The 7104-nt window shown below is 35.4% G+C and overlaps 1 pseudogene; it reads left to right on the top strand.

Moving 5' to 3' along the window:
• Positions 1–3143: 3143 nt before the first annotated feature.
• Positions 3144–4207, top strand: LOC123640192 (annotated as a pseudogene).
• Positions 4208–7104: the final 2897 nt, after the last annotated feature.

Here is a 7104-nt window from a genome sequence, read left to right as displayed (position 1 = left end):
TAATTAGTTTTAAGATTCATCATGCTATTAAGAACACATCCACTAACAGACACACCTACTCTGTTTCACACACTGACACATTCTCACTCACTTTCACATACACACTTATATTTTAATTCACACATGCATTCACACGTACACACAGACATATACATACTGACAGTTGCTTCTCAATATTTGCAGTTTTTCTTCCTATGGAGGTTTATACATTTCTCCCCTTAAAAGGAGAGATATAGTGAGATAAAGTAGCTTCCATCCATATGATTATTGATAACAATACATGAAATACTTTTGTTAGCTACAGATATAAGGCAACACCCCATTGCGGTGAAATCAACTGTCTGAGGGGACAATATACTCATATCAAACACACATTTCTCAGTTCTCTGATGCTCTGTCTGGATCCTGGATACAGAAATAACTTTTGCTGGCAAACCTTTAGTTATTACCAGTATTCACAATGGCAATAGAAAAACTGCAGTCCTTTAGCCACAAGACATCTAATTTTGAGAAATGTAACTCCCTGATGTTGGATAAAATGAACTCCTGATGTGACATGTCCTATTATATCAATCTGCTTAATATGAAGCAATTAAATGTCAGAGTAGTCCTTGTACAAGCTCTGAAAGCACAGTGATTAAGCCCAATTCCCATTTTCACCGCTTTCAAGATGGGACAGGTAGGTTAAGTTATTTAACTGCTTCCAACCTGTTCCTTCAACTGCAAAATTATATCCACCTGACAGAGAAGTTGCAAGGATTGAATGAGATAATCCATGTAAATTGCTGACCATAGGGACTAGTATATATTATAATAAGCACTCAATGTCAACAATTATTTTGTTATTTGCAAAAAAATATATTTTAGAGAAAAAAATCTTAAAACATTCTTTCTAGTAATCAGCTTCACTATTTTTTAGCATTTGTTTTAAATTTATAACAAAATTCAATACTATCTGCCTAGAGGAGACTAATCTGTTAGTTATAGATAGGGGCTAAGCATTGCATTCAGAAACAATGCAAATTTTTAAGAAATGGTGGTCTAAACATTTAGACATTTTACTTTTAGTTTTATGGAGTTCAGAATGATTAGATAAGTCATGATAAAATGCCTGCTCACCTTCCTGCTCAATATGAAGGTGTAAAGTCTATAACAGGAACTATAACCCATATTGAATAAAAGTATGGCTTTTGATATGAATTAATTGATTTCATGATGCTTTCTTTACAATAAATTTCTTGGTATTTAATAAATATACTCTACAAATAATCTAATACTGTTTCTGAAAAGCTTTCTCTAGGAGGTGATAAAGTGTATTACAACTATCACTAGTTCATAAATAAAATTAAAGCAGCCTATTACATAAGTGTATATATGTGAGATTGTGTGGTGCTTAGAAATGCAGACTTAGACAAAGAAGAAACTGGCAAAGAATTTAGATAGAATGGCCAGTAAAAATGTAACCCTAAAACTATAGAGGACAACCCTTTAAAATTAGGAAATCTTGTATTTCAAGTTTATCAAGCAGAGGTTACCAAGTTAGCATGTGATATAGCCTTTTTAGACATATTTGATTAACTGATGGAGGTCATATGGCTAGTAAGTTCCAAACCTGTGACTCAAATATGGATTTTCTAACTCATTATTTTTTAAGTTAACAGATGCTCATTTGAGGAGCAAAATACAGATACTGAGAAACTTTGGTTGAGTTGAAGCTAGAGATCCTAATTCCTGCTCCTTAGTCTCTTCAATACCACCCACAAGCCCTTGGTGAACTTCGCCTAAGCCCTAGACTTTCAGAATAGCATGAATTGAAAACCCTGTTGTATGTCATACATTTATCTAATCATTTGTCTTCATATACTTGATTATATCCTTTAAATTGCAGAATCACATATTTGCCCATAAAAATATCATTATGTAAGTAGATATCATTTCTCTTTTATATAAAATAAAACCTACACTGAGACAAAGCATGTGTTTTTCTCATAACCACACAACTACTTCCTAGGTGACAAAGCATGAATTAAGACCCAGATCAAATACACCATACCACCATGTTCACAGATCTACTTTTGTTGTCCAGGGATTCATTCTAGTATGTTAGAACCATCAGGCCAAAAACTAACTTCTTAAACCAGGGATTAAGTAAGAGAAAAAGTACATGGGCAACATTAATTCTATTCCTCATTCTTTTAACTGTGAGTTCTAAAAACTTCCTTTTTGGTTGTACCCATTATTCTTTCCTCTTAAAAACTCTACTCTTACAATCCTTCTCAAGAAAACTTCTCAACTTTTCTTCCTCTATTTTATCTCCTTACATTGCCATAAGAGAAGCACTGGTGTCTTCCAAGCATAATACAAAAGGTAGCAAGCATGCAGTTGTAGTTTTAACTCTTAAGGGTAGGGTTATCAGTGAGAGAAGGAAAAAAGTGAACTTTCAGCTTAAGGTTAGTTCTCTTTTCTTAGCTAACACCTGATTGAAAGTAACAAGATACTGAAGTATTCTACCTGGGACTCAGTGACTCTTATGGAGGACCAAGGTTGAGGGGAGGCAATTGAACCCCAAGGAAAAGAAAATATAGGATGTAGGGGCAGAGGATTGGCATTATGCTAGGAAGGGAGGATATAAATGGTTATCTGCAGGTATTCTTTGTTTTTTTTTTTTTTTTTGCTCCTATTGATAAGATATAGGTTGGATGTATGTTCTGCTTGAGAAAATTCTCAATGTTTGGACATGGGCCAGAGCTTCTGAATGATCACTTTCTTTCACACATTTAGATGCATTTTAATGTAGAGAATATAAATGGAAATAGAGCTTATAAGACATTGTTTTTAAAAAAGGTTTAGTATGACATGAAAGACAGTGGTGATTCCACACTAGAAGAAACAAAGCATAAAGCCACGGGAAAGCTTTGAGCTAACAGTCTAGGTGACCGTGGCACGGCATTCCAAACTTACTATTAGGTTGGTGCAAAAGTAATTGCGGTTTTAGCATTGTTGAAATTTGCTGTTTGATATTGAAATATATTCTTAAATAAATGTGGTTATGTTATACATCATTTTAATGTGTATTTCTCACTTTATGTTTTTTTTTGCTGATGACTTACTACTTGCTGTTTATTTTATATTTATTTTAGACTATGGAAATGATGATAGACAAAAAGCAAATTAAAGCAATTTTCTTAATCGTGTTAAAAATGGGTCGCAAAGCAGCAGAGACAAATCACAACATCAACAATCAATTTGGCCCAGGACCTGTTAACGAACATACAGTGCAGTGGTGGATCAAGAAGTTTTATAAAGGAGACAAGAGACTTGAAGATGAGGAGCACAGTGGCCGGCCATCGGAAGTTGACGATGACCAGTTGAGAGTAACCATCAGATCATCAGAGCCATCATCGCAGCTGATCCTCTTACAACTACATAAGAAGTTGCCGAAGAACTCAACGTAGACCACCCTATGGTCATTTGGCATTTGAAACAAATTCGAAAGGTGAAAAAGCTCAAAAAGAGGGTGCCTCATGAGCTGACTGAAAATCAAGAAAAAAAAAAGAAAACACATCATTTTCAAGTGTCACCTTCTCTTATTATATGCAACAACAAAGAACCATTTCTTGATCACATTGTGACGTGCTACAAAAAGTGGATTTTATATGACAACTGGCAATGACCAGCTCAGTGGTTGGACCGAGAGGAAGCTCCAAAGTACTTCCCAAAGCCAAACTTGCACCAAAAAAAGGTCATGGTCACTGTTTGGTGGTCTGCTGCCTGTCTGATCTACTACAGCTTTCTGAATCCAGGTGAAACCATTACATCTGAGAAGTATGCTCAGCAAATTGATGAGATGCACCGAAAACTGCAACGCCTGTAGCCAGCATTGGTCAACAGAAAGGGCCCAATTCTTCTCCACAACAATGCCTGAGCTCAGGTCCCACAACCAATGCTTCAAAAGTTGAACAAATTGGGCTACGAAGTTTTGCCTCGTCCATCATACTCACCTGACCTCTCGCCAAACAACTACCACTTCTTCAAGCATCTTGACAGCTTTTTGGAGGGAAAATGCTTCCACCACCAGTAGGATTCCGAAGATGCTTTCCAAGAGTTTGTCAAATCCCAAAGCATGGATTTTTATGCCACAGGAATAAACAAACTTATTTTTCATTGGCAAAAATGTGTTGATTGCAATGGTTCCTATTTTGATTAATATAGCTGTGTTTGAGCCTAGTTAAAATGATTTAAAACACACAGTCCAAAACCACAATTACTTTTGCACCAGTCTAAATAGATTCCAGTTCCTTGTCTGAAGAAGAATAACTTGCTAATTGTCATGGCTCACATCCAAAGGACAGAGAGAATGTGAAGAAACAGTTACTAAACACTAAAATTGTAGTGAAAACCTTGTTGTGTTTTGTTCCCTTTTTTTTTTTTTTTTGAAACAGAGTCTTGCTTTGTTGCCCAGGCTAGAGTGAGTGCCGTGGTGTCAGCCTAGCTCACAGCAACCTCAAACTCCTGGGCTTGAGCAATCCTACTGCCTCAGCCTCCCGAGTAGCTGGGACTACAGGCATGCACCACCCTGCCCGGCTAATTTTTTCTATATATATTTTTAGTTGGCCAGATAATTTCTTTCTATTTTTACTAGAGACGGGGTCTTGCTCTTGCTCAGGCTGGTCTCGAACTCCTGACCTCAAGTAATCCACCCGCCTCGGCCTCCCAGAGTGCTAGGATTACTGGCGTGAGCCACCGCGCCCGGCCGGGTTCCCATTTTTTTTTTTAAATGGTTAAAACACTTAAGATGTATAATACAGAGCTGAAATTGTTTCTCTGTGGCATTACTGAAACACTAGAGGTATCTGAGTTTTACCTAAAATGCAATAGAGATGATGAATATCACATAATAAAGGTAAGAAAATTATACACAAACTCAAGAACAAAAACTATATGATCATTTCAATAGATGCTGAAACATTCAATAAAATTCAACATTTCTTCATCAGAAAACCTTTGAACAAACTGGGTATGGAAGGAACATACCTCAACATAATAAAGGCCATATAAGACAAATCCACAGCTAACATCATACTGAACAGGGAAAAATTGAAAGCCTTTTCTCTAAGATCTGGAACAAGACAAGAGTGTCCACTTTTACCACTTTTACTCAACATAGGACTGGAAGTCCTGGCCAGAGAAATTAAGTAAGAGAAAGAAATAAAGGACATCCAAATTGGAAAGGAAGAAGACAAATTACCCTTGTTTGCAGATGCCATGATCCTCTATTTAGGAAAACCTAAAGACTCCATCAAAAAAATGTTAAAAGTGATAAATAAATTCAGTAAAGCTGCAGGACAAAAAAATTAGCATACAAAACTCTGTAGCATTTCCATACACCAATAGTGAACAATCTAAAAATGAAAGCAATCCCATTTATAATAGCTACAAAAAAAAAAAAAAAACTTACACATAAATTTAACCAAAGAAATGAAAGAGCTCTATAATGAATACTATAATATACTTATAAAAGAAATTGAAAAGGACCCAAACAAATGGAAAGATATCCCATGGTCATGGATTGGAAGAATTCATATTGCTAAAGTTTCCATACTACCCAAAGTGATCTACACAATCAATATAATCCCTATAAACACTCCAATGACATTCTTCACAGAAATATAAAAAATAATCTTACAATTTTTATGGAACCACAAAACACACTGAATAGTCAAAGCAATCCTGAGCAAAAAGAACAAAGTTAGAGGCATCACAACCTGGCTTTAAAATATACTACAAAAATTTATTAACCAAAATAATATGTTGCTAGGATAAACACAGACACATAAACCATTGGAACAGAATAGAGAACCAGAAATAAATGCACACATTCACAACCAACTCACCAACTCATTTTTGACAAAAGCATCAAGAATAGACATTGGGGAAAGAACAGTCCCTTCAATACATTGTTCTGGAAAGACTGGAAATCCATATGCAGAAGAAGAAAAATATACTCCTATCTCTCACCATACACAAAAATGAAATCAATATATATACTGATAAAGACTTTTACATATATATATATGTGTGTACATATATATAGATACACATACACACACACACACACACATATATATATATATGTCTTAAATGTAAGACGTGAAACAATGAAAATACTAGAAGTAAACACTGGAGAAATGCATCAGGGCATTGGTCTGGGCAAAGATTTTTTGAGTAAGACCTCAAAAATGCAGACAATAAAAGCAGAAAGGGGATTGCATCAAGCTAAACAGCTTCTGTACAGCAAAGGAAACAATCAACAGAGTAAAGAGACAACCCACAGAATGGGAGAAATTATTTGCAAACTATCCATCTGACAAGGGATTAATTACTAGAATATATAAAGAACTCAAACAAGTCAATACAAAAAAATGAACAAAGAATCAGATTTTAAAAATGGACAAATGTCTGCATAGACATTGTACAAGGGAGGAGATACAAATGACCAACAGTTATATCAAGAAATGCTCAACATCCTTCATCATCAGACAAATACAAGTCAAAACTATAAGGAGATGTCCTTCCTCCCCAGTTACAATGGCACTATCAGAAAGATAAAAAAAAAACAGCAAATGCTGGTGAGGATATGGAGAAAGGGGAATGCTCATACATGATTTGTGGGAATTTAAATTAGTACAGCCATTATGAAAAACAGTATGAAGGCTCCTCAAAACACTAAAAATAGAACTATCAGATGATCTGGTAATCCCACTGCTGAGTATATATCTGAAAGAAAGGAAATTATATCAAAGACATATCTGAATTCCGATGTTTATTGCAGCACTATTCACAATAACCAAGATATGGAATCAACCTACGTGTGCAAATATATACACAATGGAATATTATTCAGCTATAAAAAAGATAGAAATCCTGTCATCTCCAGCGACATGGAGGAACTGGAGGACATTATATTAAGTGAAATAAGCCAGGCACAGAAAGAAAAATAACACATGTTCTCATTCATATGTTGAAGTTAAAAAATTGATCTCATGGTAGTAGAGAGATGAATGATGAATACCAGAGGCTAGTTGTGGGGGAGGATTGGAAGAG

Source organism: Lemur catta, chromosome 1 (genome assembly GCF_020740605.2).
Source record: "Lemur catta isolate mLemCat1 chromosome 1, mLemCat1.pri, whole genome shotgun sequence".
NCBI lineage: Eukaryota > Metazoa > Chordata > Mammalia > Primates > Lemuridae > Lemur > Lemur catta.
The sequence above is the reverse complement of the archived record's forward strand: the minus strand, read 5'-3'. Positions and strand labels throughout refer to the sequence as shown.